General features: G+C 37.4%; 1 long non-coding RNA gene across 2 annotated transcripts; it reads left to right on the top strand.

Moving 5' to 3' along the window:
• The first annotated feature begins 1019 nt into the window (after positions 1-1019).
• Positions 1020-13275, top strand: LOC117307416. 2 transcript variants are annotated; one of them, XR_004521091.1, is made up of 7 exons: positions 1020-1392; positions 7601-7677; positions 8273-8363; positions 9254-9330; positions 9912-11020; positions 11616-11706; positions 12797-13275. It is a non-coding gene; the product is annotated as an uncharacterized LOC117307416 (long non-coding RNA). The 2 variants fall into 2 exon arrangements; XR_004521090.1 differs by lacking the exon at positions 1020-1392 and having other exon boundaries at positions 7348-7677.
• The last annotated feature ends 424 nt before the right edge of the window (positions 13276-13699 follow it).

Below are 13699 nucleotides of genomic sequence, written 5' to 3'. Positions count from 1 at the left end.
CTCTCAAGACAATTGCAACCCCTCATCCATAGCCAATGTAATGGTATGCCAGTGCCTTGTATCATGTATAGACTCTTTGTGAAGTTTGCCAATTGTCAGCCCTCATAGCCAAATTGACTCTGTGGTTTTGCCCTTCGTAATTCATTTTACTCTCTGTGCTTATAGAGTACAGACTCTCTCAATTACAGCCCCTCATAGCCAATGTAATGGTATGCCAGTGCCTTAGCTTGTGATCATCGACTCTGTTGTTTGCCAGTTGTATCCTTCATAGCCAAAGTGACTCTGTGGTATGCCCTTTGTATTCATTTTACTCTCATAGGAGTATAGACTCATCATGAAGCAATTGGCAGCCCTCATAGCCAATGTAATGGTATGCCCAGTGCCTTAGCTTGTGATCATTGACTCTGTACATAAGTATAGACTCTTAGTGAAGTTTGCCAATTGGCAGCCCTGATAGCCCAGTGACTTGTGGTATGCCTTTTGTATTCATTTGACTCTCTGTTCATAGTATAGACTCAAGTGACTTACGGTATGTCTTTTGTATCCATGTACATAGGAGTACATGTATAGACTCTTCATGATGGGTGCCAATTCCACAATTAAGTGTGCCTAGTGGTGGTACGGTCCATCAGATTATGAAATAAAATTTCATCATGAAGGGTACATTTACTTTTGGCTGGTGCAGTCAAGTATTTTTTGTATTGTTAGAAAATGGCTTGTATTGTCGCTACTAACTAGATATTAATTAGTGGACCGAATGAGCTTTCTCTAAAATTAAGTCTGCCCAGAGGTATGGTCTATCACATCAGACTGTGTAGTAAATTTCATCTTTTATGCAACATAAAGGGTATAATGATTTACTTTTGGGTTTTTTTCATAACTCACTGGACGATGAGGTCTTAATTGCTGCAGCTAATTACTGGTTAATTATACAGCAAACTTTTTCAGAATTGTGAAAAAAATACTCTTAATTACATACATTAAAACATTCGTTGAATAACACCGCGGGAGGCCAAAATTCCACCGCCTTTAACTGCATGTGTTCTATTTTCCCCCAATTTCCGGTCCAGAAACGCGGCTCGATGAGGGAGCAGGCGGGATCGCGTCACGTGATTCACTGGCACTAGATTTTTAGAACAAAGCTGCAGTGAAGTCGAGTCGGATATGATTGGAGTTTTCTACCAAGTATTTTCTGTTTGTGGCAGCGTCAATCATCGTGCTTCTGTGAAATCGTCATCCGGCAACTGTTTATGCAGCTAATAGCAGATTTCTTGAGGCAATTTATTGAGGCAATGTTCCTTTTCTTGTGTTATTAGAGTAGTATTGTAATCTTCAGTGCCAGTGTTGCTGCATTCACCTGTTAAGAGACGGTGCCACCCCAACACAACAACCGTGAGTTACATTAGTATCATATCCACAAATCGTGAGGAGCATTTTTGACGAGAGCATATTGTTGTTTGATTGAAATCTATGTTTCCGATACTGCATTTAGAGACGTGAAGACCATTATCCCATAAACTAAACTGACTGTGAGGTTCTGTGGGCCAACGGCATTGCCGTTGTTCGCAACGACATCACCCGTCCTCACATTGGCCATGGACCCATGGACCAACCCGTCCAGAGCCATCATCCAATACCCGGGGGAAATAAAGACCATGCTGTTGCACAGGGTTGATTTTTTTGTGCTCATTCTTATCCTGTCACCTACATTTACAAGCTGCCGATCTTAAACTTCTCAATGTTCAATATATTACCGATGTTGTGCTTCATGGTTGATGTTTTTCGAGACTCATGTTTTTTTAATGTTGACAATGGACCGATATTTCAGCTCTCAATTTGTTCACAAGGGGATGTTGTAATATTTATTTTCCCCATGCGAGTTGTGGCATAGACCTGCCAACCTTTTATGATTTTGTTCAACTATCATACTGTATTCAAGAGTTGACTCAACTCAAAAGCCATTAGTTTACACCCCTGTACATTTCACCAAAACATGTTGCCCAGTCTATCAAAATATGCTGAACTAATTTTGTTTAGCTCTGAAATTGTCTTTAAATCGATGCTGTGATTTTTCTGTTAATACTGTCTCTGGGCTAATGCTGCGCAAATTGTTCAGTACCTCAGAATTTCCAAACCTGAATTTTGTTTTAACAACGATAAATTATTATTCCGTGAAGCCAATGTGACGACGTCTGGGGAATTTACTCTGGCACATTTAAAAAACAAACGGATCGCAACCTTTTGTTTATTTATTTATTAATTTTTTTCTTCTCTGTTTATTGTTTGCTTATTTGTATCCTGTCACTCACAGACCTGCCAATCTCAAAACTGTTGAATGTTCAATTTAGTACCGACGTTGTGTTATTTTGGGTTGGTGGCTTTACGTGTCTATTTCTCAAAATGTTGCCAATGTACTGATATTTAGCTCCCGAATTGTCAAAAGCAGATAAACAGTCTTTATTTCCCATTGCATGTTGCCACAGTTCCAAAGACAAATTGCCAACATAGTGATGTTGTCATAACATTTAATCTGTATCCCAAAGCCATTGGTATACCATCTGTTACTATTTCCAAAAGTCCCTCAAAACTTCTTAACCTAATCCTTGTATATTGTTCCCAAGCAAATGTTGTATTTTCTGAAATTTCACATTTGAAGTGTTCTTCAAAATAGCGTGTCTTACTGTCTGGCTGACACGGGCAATTTTTAGATTTTGGATCAAAAAATGTTTGATAATTTTATGGTTTCAAGTGACACAGAGCATGGCCCAGTTTCATAAAGCCTGTAAGCACAACAATTTGCTAGCATGAAATTTCTTCATAAACAGGATTACCAACCGAATTTCCAAGTGATTTTCAGAATTAGCAAACAACAGCTGAATGCCAGTAACAACAAAATATGCAACAAATTTAAATCTGGTTGGTAATATTGTTTTTATCAAGGAAGCCATTTCATGCTAAGCAAATTTTTGTGCTAACAGGCTTTATGAAATGGGGCCCAAACTTCTGAAGAGCATCTCACCAGTGTGGACTGAGGTAATCAACCAACGTTTGAGATAAATTTAGAATTGTGTGAAGTTGAATTTTTAGGTCAAAATCAGAATTCTTTTAGATAAAAAAAAAAAAATGTAATAATCATAGTGGTTTTCTTTCTTATTATTTTATAATTGTTTTAATCCACCAATTTTTTCGCAACGCACACTCATCAATGACAGTGTCAATAAGCATTCCAAATTTACCACGGTCCGCGGTCGCGTGGTATGAAAGCGGCGAATCCACACGCGTTTTCGTTCTTATTATTTAGGTACCAAACTCTACGACTGCCTCGCCGGCCTACTATGACGTCATGCGAAGGCACCTCGTACCGCATACATTCTACAGTTGTCTTGAAGAAATTGGTTCCGCGGCTCAATTTAAGGCTCACTTATTCAGGATGCAGGGGCAAACCGCAAACATTCGTTGTGCTGGTTGTTTCTGCCTGGTGCACGTCGTTCGTTTGATAGAGTTTGTTTACCCTCTCTCCGTTTTTACCTTTTCGAAAGTTGGAGAAAGTCTCATCTGTATAACTTATCAGCTGAGCACTGATTGCATTCGTAAGTTCAATAACTGGTTCATATTATATCTTGTTTATAAAATCTTTTGGAATTTATTTTTTCCATACATTTTTTTGCCCAGTGGAAATGGAACTGTCTTTCGTTAATGTTTTTTTTCAAAGATTGTTTACAACTTGCATTTGACCTGTGTCCAATGATTAAGTTGTAATTTTAGTGATATTATTAATTTCGTTATTATTTACAAAAATTAAACAACCTATTTTAAAAAGGTCATGCAAACAAACGATACAATACTGAGAAAAATTTGATTTCTTTTTAAACACATCCCATTACCAACGCAACGCTCAACGTCTAATGTTAGGCCTACACCATCTATTACATTTTTTCAAAACTTGCTATGATGTTTTTTAATCCTGAAAAAATTGCTGCTGTCACTGTCTGTGAACACATACTAATCCTGTGATTTTTAATGATGTAGTTTATATGCCATGTATTTCTTAATTCTGTCTATGTTGCCATGCTTGTTAAAGGAACACGTTGCCTTGGATCGAACGAGTTGGTCTATAGGTCAAGCTTTAGACAGGGTACCAGTGTAGCTGACCACGTGACATGTAAACATTGCAAGAACATTCAGTGGGGACACCAGCTAGCGCTTTTCTTCCTTTTCAAGACAATTTCACGACGTCGACAAGAATTCGGGTCAACTCGTACCCAAGTCAATTCGTACCCAAGTCAACTCGTACCCAAGTCAACTCGTACCCAAGTCAACTCGTACCCAAGTCAACTCGTACCCCAATAAATTTTTACTCGGTTTTGGGGTTTCAACTCGCTTTTCTTCTTCATGTTTTATGTTATTCTATTTATAGAACAAGCGAACAAGAGTTAGTAAGACCTAGGCCCTAATGTTTTTTTAATTTTTTTATTATTATTTTTTTTTATACTTCTGTGGGGAAAATTAATCAGAACTTAAGATTTGTTGTTTAATTTGGCGTGTTTGAATGAATTTTTTTCCTTTTTTTCCCTTTCTTATAGAAATAGATAGTCAAAACTTTCGCAAAGTGTATTGGGTTGGAAAAAGTAATGAAACAATAAATTTTGAATGGAAAACGATAATCAGACACATGCAAATGAATGAATTGAATGAATTTTTACCCTGACATTTTTAAGAAAAACACTCGGGGGAAACATCAAGGCATTCATTTTATACATCGTTTATTTTGTTATTGTTGAAAATAGTTTGTTTTTCAAAGCAGAAAAGAGAGGAACATTAAAGCAGGAATTACAGGCTGACTGTTTAAAACATTGAAATAATACATACTACGGTAAAAAATGATAAGAAACCATATTTTTAGGCCTATGCCTAGCTATTTCTTTAATCCAGTCTGTTTTAACATCAAACGTTTAATTGCTATAAAAAGTAGATTTTATTTATTTATTTCAAGGCAAACAGTACATTCAAAGAATAGGCAATAAAAATATGACTACACAACCAACAAGCCTGCGGATAACCAAAAAGCAAAAACAATTACTATCTAAAGGGGATCCAGACAATAAAACTAAAAATAACAAAGGCACTAAAGGGTACAAGGATAAAAACTGATCTGAATGAATAAACTCGTGAAAAAAAAGAAGAAATGAGAAACCTGAATTATTATTAAAAATGAAATTTGTAAGAAGGAATATTATTAATAAGAGTGAGTAGAACATCGTTTCAATCGCTTATAAAATCACGCTGCACGGAAATTCTCTGTTTCGGCATACAATGAACGTTATATGGTACGAGTTGACCTGGGTATGAGTTGACTTGGGTACGAGTTGACTTTGGTACAATATTTTGTGTTCGAGTTGGCTTGGGGTGAGTTGACTTGTGTACCATCGCTGTTCAGGGCTTTTAATTGGTCGATGATCGCGATGGCTCGTCAACAATTTTGCACATGCGCAAAACTAACTGTCAGCGAGTAAGCAGCGGTGGTACAAGTTGACCCATTTTGGGGGTGGGTTCGAAACTATCAGGCTCCCCTGTGAGCCTACAGGGGACTAATATTTTGGGCCTCCCAAATGCTATGTTTAAAATCGACGTTGATATGTTTAAGTTTTACGACCGTTAGCCATCAGTAACTAAAGTTTCCTTTGTACCAATACTACACAACCAAAACTTAAGTCACCTTGAAATAGGATATTATTCTGAACAATTAATACTTTTTTGAGTAATTGTGTGGGGGGTGACTCCGCCTACCCCTTTTGTGATGTCAATCGAGGCAGACTTTGCCTCGATTGGACATCGAACACACGTACGTGCAAGTATATTCAAGTCCTAGTCGTGAGTTTGTATGTTTAATTTTTCCAGCAATGTGTACCAGGTGTATTGCTGCTGGATGCAGAAAAACAACTAACGATGTAAGTTTGCACAGTCTAGTCGACGCGCTGTGCAGCAAACATTTTGAGCCGTCGTGCTTCGAGAATCCGGAAGACACTACACATTTTGACATGAAGAGAAAAGAGAAAAGTTCTTTTCTTTTAAAAAAAAAATCAGGTATTGTTTAAACATGTATGGCATGTTTTAAGCTTGCGCCAAGCGTCACTATCTTGTGTTGGCACTGCATGCGATTCATCGCGCCTCGATTGACGTCACAAACAGTGCCCTCTCGGGTCGGGCTTATTTTCAAATTTGTAAACAACATGGACACTAAAATTTTTTAAACCTTAGTTAATTGTTATGTCATATTCCACTCATCAAAACACATATAGTGACAAAAGCTTTGTTTAGACAAAATACCACTTCCAGGTGACTTTATCCCATCCCATGCTGGGGATAGCTCATTCTCCATAGCTGCCCCTCGCTATGGAATGAGCTCCCCGCGGGTCTGAGAGAGGCGATCTCGTTGCCTGTATTCAAAAGCCTCCTCAAGACATTTCTTTTTCCCCACCCATCCTAGTTTGTTTGTTTCTCTTTTCTTTTGTTGTCATAGTCTCATGTAAAGCGCTCTGTTCTCCGTAGAGCGCTATATAAATGTTTCGTATTATTATTATCATTATTATCCCACACACTCGATATAATTTCATAATGCTTGTGTTGCCTCTTGTTGTGTTAAATGAAAAACTGTTTCCAAAAAGTGCAATTTTCTGTTGTATTTTCTGAGTTGGTGTTAATGGCTAGGGCTATGTATGGCTCTCAAAATCTTAATGTAAAGGATGTCTGTATCTTCGGTCTTATAGCCGTAGCTGTAGGCGCTGTAATGTGGACATGGCCTTGTTTACAACTCAGCCCCACGCTTTATGGCTTTTTACGTGTTTTTTCACACTCACATAGTACCTGTGAGTGCTAGTAGAATTTGGTACTCTGGTAACACAGGCAGGTGATATTTATGCATGTATATCTATATTCCTGATGCTATCTGGTTTTAACATGGCAACCCCCCCCTCTCAACAAATTATCCACAACCCTCCCCCCCCTTGAAATCTGGAAATGCATGGTCTTGAAATCTGGAAATTCAGATACATTTATCTGGACATTTTCTGGTCAGAAAGATGTTTTAAAGTAGAATACAATGATCCACACAAATATGCCATGGTTTTCCTTGAACTTTGCGACCTATCACGGTCGGCCATTTTAGTCAAAAACTTGACTCCACAAAAAGGCTGACCGTATTAGTTTGCAGAGTGAAAGGAAAACCATGCACTTACAAGGCACATTTGCCTTACCCAAGGCATTGTGTTCTATTAAGCCTCAAATAGTCAATGGCACAAGTTTGATAAAACTGCTCTTGTGACCCTTTGCCATTTGTTAAGTTTTAGACATAAATTTGATAAATTTGCTGGACCTTCCCCCTGTGAATTTTAGTTTTGGGCTCAAATTGGCTAAAACTGCTAGTCTTACCCCTTGTGTTTTTTAAACTGTAGGCCAAATTTGATAAAACTGCTGGACTCGCCACTTGTGATTGTTCAATTTGAGGCTAAAATTCAGTAAACCTGCTGGACTTTATACCCCTTGCTATTTTAAAATTTTAGATGCAAACTTATTTTTTTCTTTTAAATGTTTTTCTTTGTAGTGTCATGAAGACTTCAAGAGATCACCAGTTACAAGCTCATATGAATCTGAATATGATGTAGGCCTATACCTAAGAAGGTAAATAAATAATTCTTAACAATTGTTTTTGTTGGCTTTTCAAGGATGAGTTGGTAAATGGAGCTTCACATCCAATAGAACTAGCATCCAGATTATATTCATCTAGCTAAAAAGGCTAATCAACGTCCAATGTCATGCATTTTAAGCCTCAAATAATTATTGGCATAAGTTTGATAAAACTGACTAAGCCCTCCGATTTGTCAATTCTAGGCTAAAATTCGCTAAAACTGCTAGACCTTATACTCCTTGTGACTTTTTCAATTTGAATGCCAACATTTGAAAAAGCTGCTCGACTTACATATTGTGATTATTTTAATTTTAGGTCCAAGTGTGCTTTTAAGCACTGCTGGACTTGCCCCTTGTGATTTTTTCAATTTTAAGGCCTAAATTCAATAAAAATGCTGGACTTACCCCTAGTTATTTTTCAATGTGAGGTCTAGATCTGCTTAAACTGCTGGACTTGCCTCTTGTTATTTTTTAAACTCTAGGCCCAAATTCGATAAAACTGCCGAACTTACCCCTTGTAATTGTTATATTATTTTTTAAATTTTTATATGCAAACTTATTTTGTCCTTTAAAATGTTTTTTTTTGTAGTGTTTGTCAGCCACCATTATGAAGATGTCGAAAGATCACCAGTAACAAGCTCATAATGATCTGAATATGGTAAAGGCCTATAACTTAAAAGGTAATACATAATTCTGAACGATTGTTTTTGTTGGCTTTTGAAGGATGTGTTGGTAAATGGAGCTCCACATTAAATAGAACTAGCACCCAGATTAAATTCATCTAGCTAAAAAAAAGGCTGATCACCTTCCATTGCCATGCATTTTTAAGTCTCAAATAATTGATGGCACAAGTTTGATAAAACTGGTGAAAAGCTCTCGAATTTGTCAATTTTAGGCAAATATTAAACTGCTAGACCTAGTACCCTTTTTTAAATTTATTTATAATAGTGGCTGCATGGTGCTGGTAGTCTTAATAAACAATACTTCTGATTAAATCTGGGTTGGGGGGTGTCTGTTGCATTCCCCCTCCCAATCAAAACCTATTTAGGTCAGTATTCCACCCAAATTATCTTGCACATTTGAGGGATTGCCTTTGAAATTATAATTGACCAATAAAACCTTGACTTGACAAAAGGAAAGTTAGCAAAACAGTCTAACACTTGGATTTCTTGTTGTCTTGTGAGAAAATATGCATAAGGCACCGACCATGAATCGCAGAACCTCTGCTGTTGGCCACAGCAGATAAATAATCTGCCAGTGTATAGCGTAGAAATCCAAGGCATTGTGTTCTATTAAGCCTCAAATAGTCAATGGCACAAGTTTGATAAAACTGCTCTTGTGGCCCTTTGCCATTTTGTTAAGTTTTAGACATAAATTTGATAAATTTGCTGGACCTTCCCCCTGTGAATTTTAGTTTTGGGCTCAAATTGGCTAAAACTGCTGGACTCGCCACTTGTGATTGTTCAATTTGAGGCTAAAATTCAGTAAACCTGCTGGACTTTCTACCCCTTGCTATTTTAAAATTTTAGATGCAAACTTATTTTTTTCTTTTAAATGTTTTTCTTTGTAGTGTCATGAAGACTTCAAGAGATCACCAGTTACAAGCTCATATGAATCTGAATATGATGTAGGCCTATACCTAAGAAGGTAAATAAATAATTCTTAACAAGTGTTTTTGTAGGCCTTTCAAGGATGAGTTGGTAAATGGAGCTTCACATCCAATAGAACTAGCATCCAGATTATATTCATCTAGCTAAAAAGGCTAATCAACGTCCAATGTCATGCATTTTAAGCCTCAAATAATTAGTGGCATAAGTTTGATAAAACTGACTAAGCCCTCCGATTTGTCAATTCTAGGCTAAAATTCGCTAAAACTGCTAGACCTTACTCCTTGTGACTTTTTCAATTTGAATGCCAACATTTGAAAAAGCTGCTCGACTTACATATTGTGATTATTTTAATTTTAGGTCCAATTGTGCTTTTAAGCACTGCTGGACTTGCCCCTTGTGATTTTTTCAATTTTAAGGCCTAAATTCAATAAAATGCTGGACTTGCCCCTAGTTATTTTTTAATGTGAGGTCTAGATCTGCTTAAACTGCTGGACTTGCCTCTTGTTATTTTTTAAACTCTAGGCCCAAATTCGATAAAACTGCATTGTAATTGTTATATTATTTTTTAAATTTTTATATGCAAACTTATTTTGTCCTTTAAAATGTTTTTTTTTGTAGTGTTTGTCAGCCACCATTATGAAGATGTCGAAAGATCACCAGTAACAAGCTCATAATGATCTGAATATGGTAAAGGCCTATAACTTAAAAGGTAATACATAATTCTGAACGATTGTTTTTGTTGGCTTTTGAAGGATGTGTTGGTAAATGGAGCTCCACATTAAATAGAACTAGCGCCAAGATTAAATTCATCTAGCTAAAAAAAGGCTGATCACCTTCCATTGCCATGCATTTTTAAGTCTCAAATAATTGATGGCACAAGTTTGATAAAACTGGTGGAAAGCTCTCGAATTTGTCAATTTTAGGCAAATATTAAACTGCTAGACCTAGTACCCTTTTTTAAATTTATTTATAATAGTGGCTGCATGGTGCTGGTAGTCTTAATAAACAATACTTCTGATTAAATCTGGGTTGGGGGGTGTCTGTTGCATTCCCCCTCCCAATCAAAACCTCTTTAGGTCAGTTTTCCACCCAAATTATCTTGCACATTTGAGGTATTGCCTTTGAAATTATAATTGACCAATGAAACCTTGACTTGACAAAAGGAAAGTTAGCAAAACAGTCTAACACTTGGATTTCTTGTTGTCTTGTGAGAAAATATGCATAAGGCACCGACCATGAATCGCAGAACCTCTGCTGTTGGCCACAGCAGATAAATAATCTGCCAGTGTATAGCGTAGAAATCCAAGGCATTGTGTTCTATTAAGCCTCAAATAGTCAATGGCACAAGTTTGATAAAACTGCTCTTGTGACCCTTTGCCATTTTGTTAAGTTTTAGACATAAATTTGATAAATTTGCCGGACCTTCCCCCTGTGAATTTTAGTTTTGGGCTCAAATTGGCTAAAACTGCTAGTCTTACCCCTTGTGTTTTTTAAACTGTAGGCCAAATTTGATAAAACTGCTGGACTCGCCACTTGCGATTGTTCAATTTGAGGCTAAAATTCAGTAAACCTGCTGGACTTTATACCCCTTGCTATTTTAAAATTTTAGATGCAAACTTATTTTTTTCTTTTAAATGTTTTTCTTTGTAGTGTTATGAAGACTTCAAGAGATCACCAGTTACAAGCTCATATGAATCTGAATATGATGTAGGCCTATACCTAAGAAGGTAAATAAATAATTCTTAACAATTGTTTTTGTAGGCCTTTCAAGGATGAGTTGGTAAATGGAGCTTCACATCCAATAGAACTAGCATCCAGATTATATTCATCTAGCTAAAAAGGCTAATCAACGTCCAATGTCATGCATTTTAAGCCTCAAATAATTAGTGGCATAAGTTTGATAAAACTGACTAAGCCCTCCGATTTGTCAATTCTAGGCTAAAATTCGCTAAAACTGCTAGACCTTACTCCTTGTGACTTTTTCAATTTGAATGCCAACATTTGAAAAAGCTGCTCGACTTACATATTGTGATTATTTTAATTTTAGGTCCAATTGTGCTTTTAAGCACTGCTGGACTTGCCCCGTGTGATTTTTTTCAATTTTAAGGCCTAAATTCAATAAAAATGCTGGACTTACCCCTAGTTATTTTTTAATGTGAGGTCTAGATCTGCTTAAACTGCTGGACTTGCCTCTTGTTATTTTTTAAACTGTAGGCCCAAATTCGATAAAACTGCCGAACTTACCCCTTGTAATTTTTATATTATTTTTAAAATTTTTATATGCAAACTTATTTTGTCCTTTAAAATGTTTTTTTTTTGTAGTGTTTGTCAGCCACCATTATGAAGATGTCGAAAGATCACCAGTAACAAGCTCATAATGATCTGAATATGGTAAAGGCCTATAACTTAAAAGGTAATACATATCTGAACGATTGTTTTTGTTGGCTTTTGAAGGATGTGTTGGTAAATGGAGCTCCACATTAAATAGAACTAGCACCCAGATTAAATTCGTCAGCTAAAAAGGCTGATCACCTTCCATTGCCATGCATTTTTAAGTCTCAAATAATTGATGGCACAAGTTTGATAAAACTGGTGAAAAGCTCTCGAATTTGTCAATTTTAGGCAAATATTAAACTGCTAGACCTAGTACCCTTTTTTAAATTTATTTATAATAGTGGCTGCATGGTGCTGGTAGTCTTAATAAACAATACTTCTGATTAAATCTGGGTTGGGGGGGGTGTCTGTTGCATTCCCACTCCCAATCAAAACCTCTTTAGGTCAGTATTCCACCCAAATTATCTTGCACATTTGACAAAAGGAAAGTTAGCAAAACAGTCTAACACTTGGATTTCTTGTTGTCTTGTGAGAAAATATGCATAAGGCACCGACCATGAATCGCAGAACCTCGGCTGTTAGCCACAGCAGATAAATAATCTGCCAGGGTATAGCGTAGAAATCCCAGAATGCTTTAGTTTCCAATAGCCAACTATCCAAATACAATGAGAAACTTGTCTGCCACGTTTGTATAACAAACAGACAACAAAAGTCCTGGAACTTGGGATATGGCAAAAGGGGGATAAGGGGTGCATTATTTCTGCTACTTTCTGTCCCTCTTTTTAATGGGTGAAAAGTGTATCACCACAGGGGCATACCCGTGCAAGATACACAAAGAAATATCTAGGTATCTTCGCTCCACACATGGATAAATGATTACCTGTGAGGGCAGAGTTGTTTCTTGTGATTGATTAGCTTACATATTTGGGGGCACAGACTGTATACTCCCCCGAGGGAGCTGAGATGGTTTAAGGAATGATTTAAGGCCCAGTAAACGGGGGTAATAATAATGTTGAAGTGTCACTGCGTGACAGACCTGAGCGCTATAAGAAGCCACCATAATTGTTATTATTATATAAAGAGGTGGTCTAAATTACCCATGCAAGAGTTTTGATGACAAAATATTGACTTTCAACTTAATAATTATATCCGTTAACTTGACCTTTCAGGGCCAGTAGTTCCTGGAGATCAACTGCCTTGGGCAAACATCAGTATCATCACGACATCCGAGCAGCTCATCTGTGGATCATCAGAGAACAAAAGTAAGATATTCTTTTTAGATGAGTGGAGCCTGGTTCATACTTCCTGCAAATGCGAAGCAATTGTTGCAGTCAAAAAATAATTCATAGCAGTTCAAATCTGCTCAACTCACTTGTGAATGTTGTAGGGAAAAGAGGATTCTGACATAAAATTTGGTATTTGCAGGAAGTATCAACCGGGCTTTACATGTGTTGATATTTGATGCTTTACATGTAGTGGGTTGTTTTGGTAGCTCACTATCTTGTACCTAAGTACACCCTTGCAAGCAAACAAGCATATACGCGTTTTTTTGTGCGCTAACTTGGTGGTGCCTGCGGAACGAGTGGTGCGTGCGGATCGAAATGGTGGTGCCTGCGGAATAAAACTAAAGGGACCTGGACACGTGCACGTGGCATGTGGGGTCCTACTTCCGGCTCGCTCCACTGAGTGGTTGATCTTAAAGGTGCATTCGGGCTCCTCATCTGCTAGGATGGTGCCGGTGTAATCACAAATGGTTGACCAACGGAAGTAGTCCCTAAGTTCTTTCCAACTAGGGACCGCGCTAGTACAGTAGGGGACTGTCCCTCCTTTTGGGATGGCGGACCGGACCCGCCTTCGGGCGGTTGCAAAGGCCCTGATGATCTGGAAACCGTGTGGGGCAGGTATCCTGGGACCTTCACGTGGTAGCCCTGTTTTAGACGAACCTTACCAGGATGAATAGGCCAAATTTGAAACTGAAATATATTGCTTGTATAGGTCTACTTAACTATAAGATTGCCCTACAATCTTACTCTGTTCAATCAGATTATTAAAACAAGACTAATGCAAGAATA

Source organism: Asterias rubens, chromosome 2, assembly GCF_902459465.1.
Source record: "Asterias rubens chromosome 2, eAstRub1.3, whole genome shotgun sequence".
In the NCBI taxonomy this organism is placed as follows: Eukaryota; Metazoa; Echinodermata; class Asteroidea; order Forcipulatida; family Asteriidae; genus Asterias; species Asterias rubens.
The sequence above is the reverse complement of the archived record's forward strand: the minus strand, read 5'-3'. Positions and strand labels throughout refer to the sequence as shown.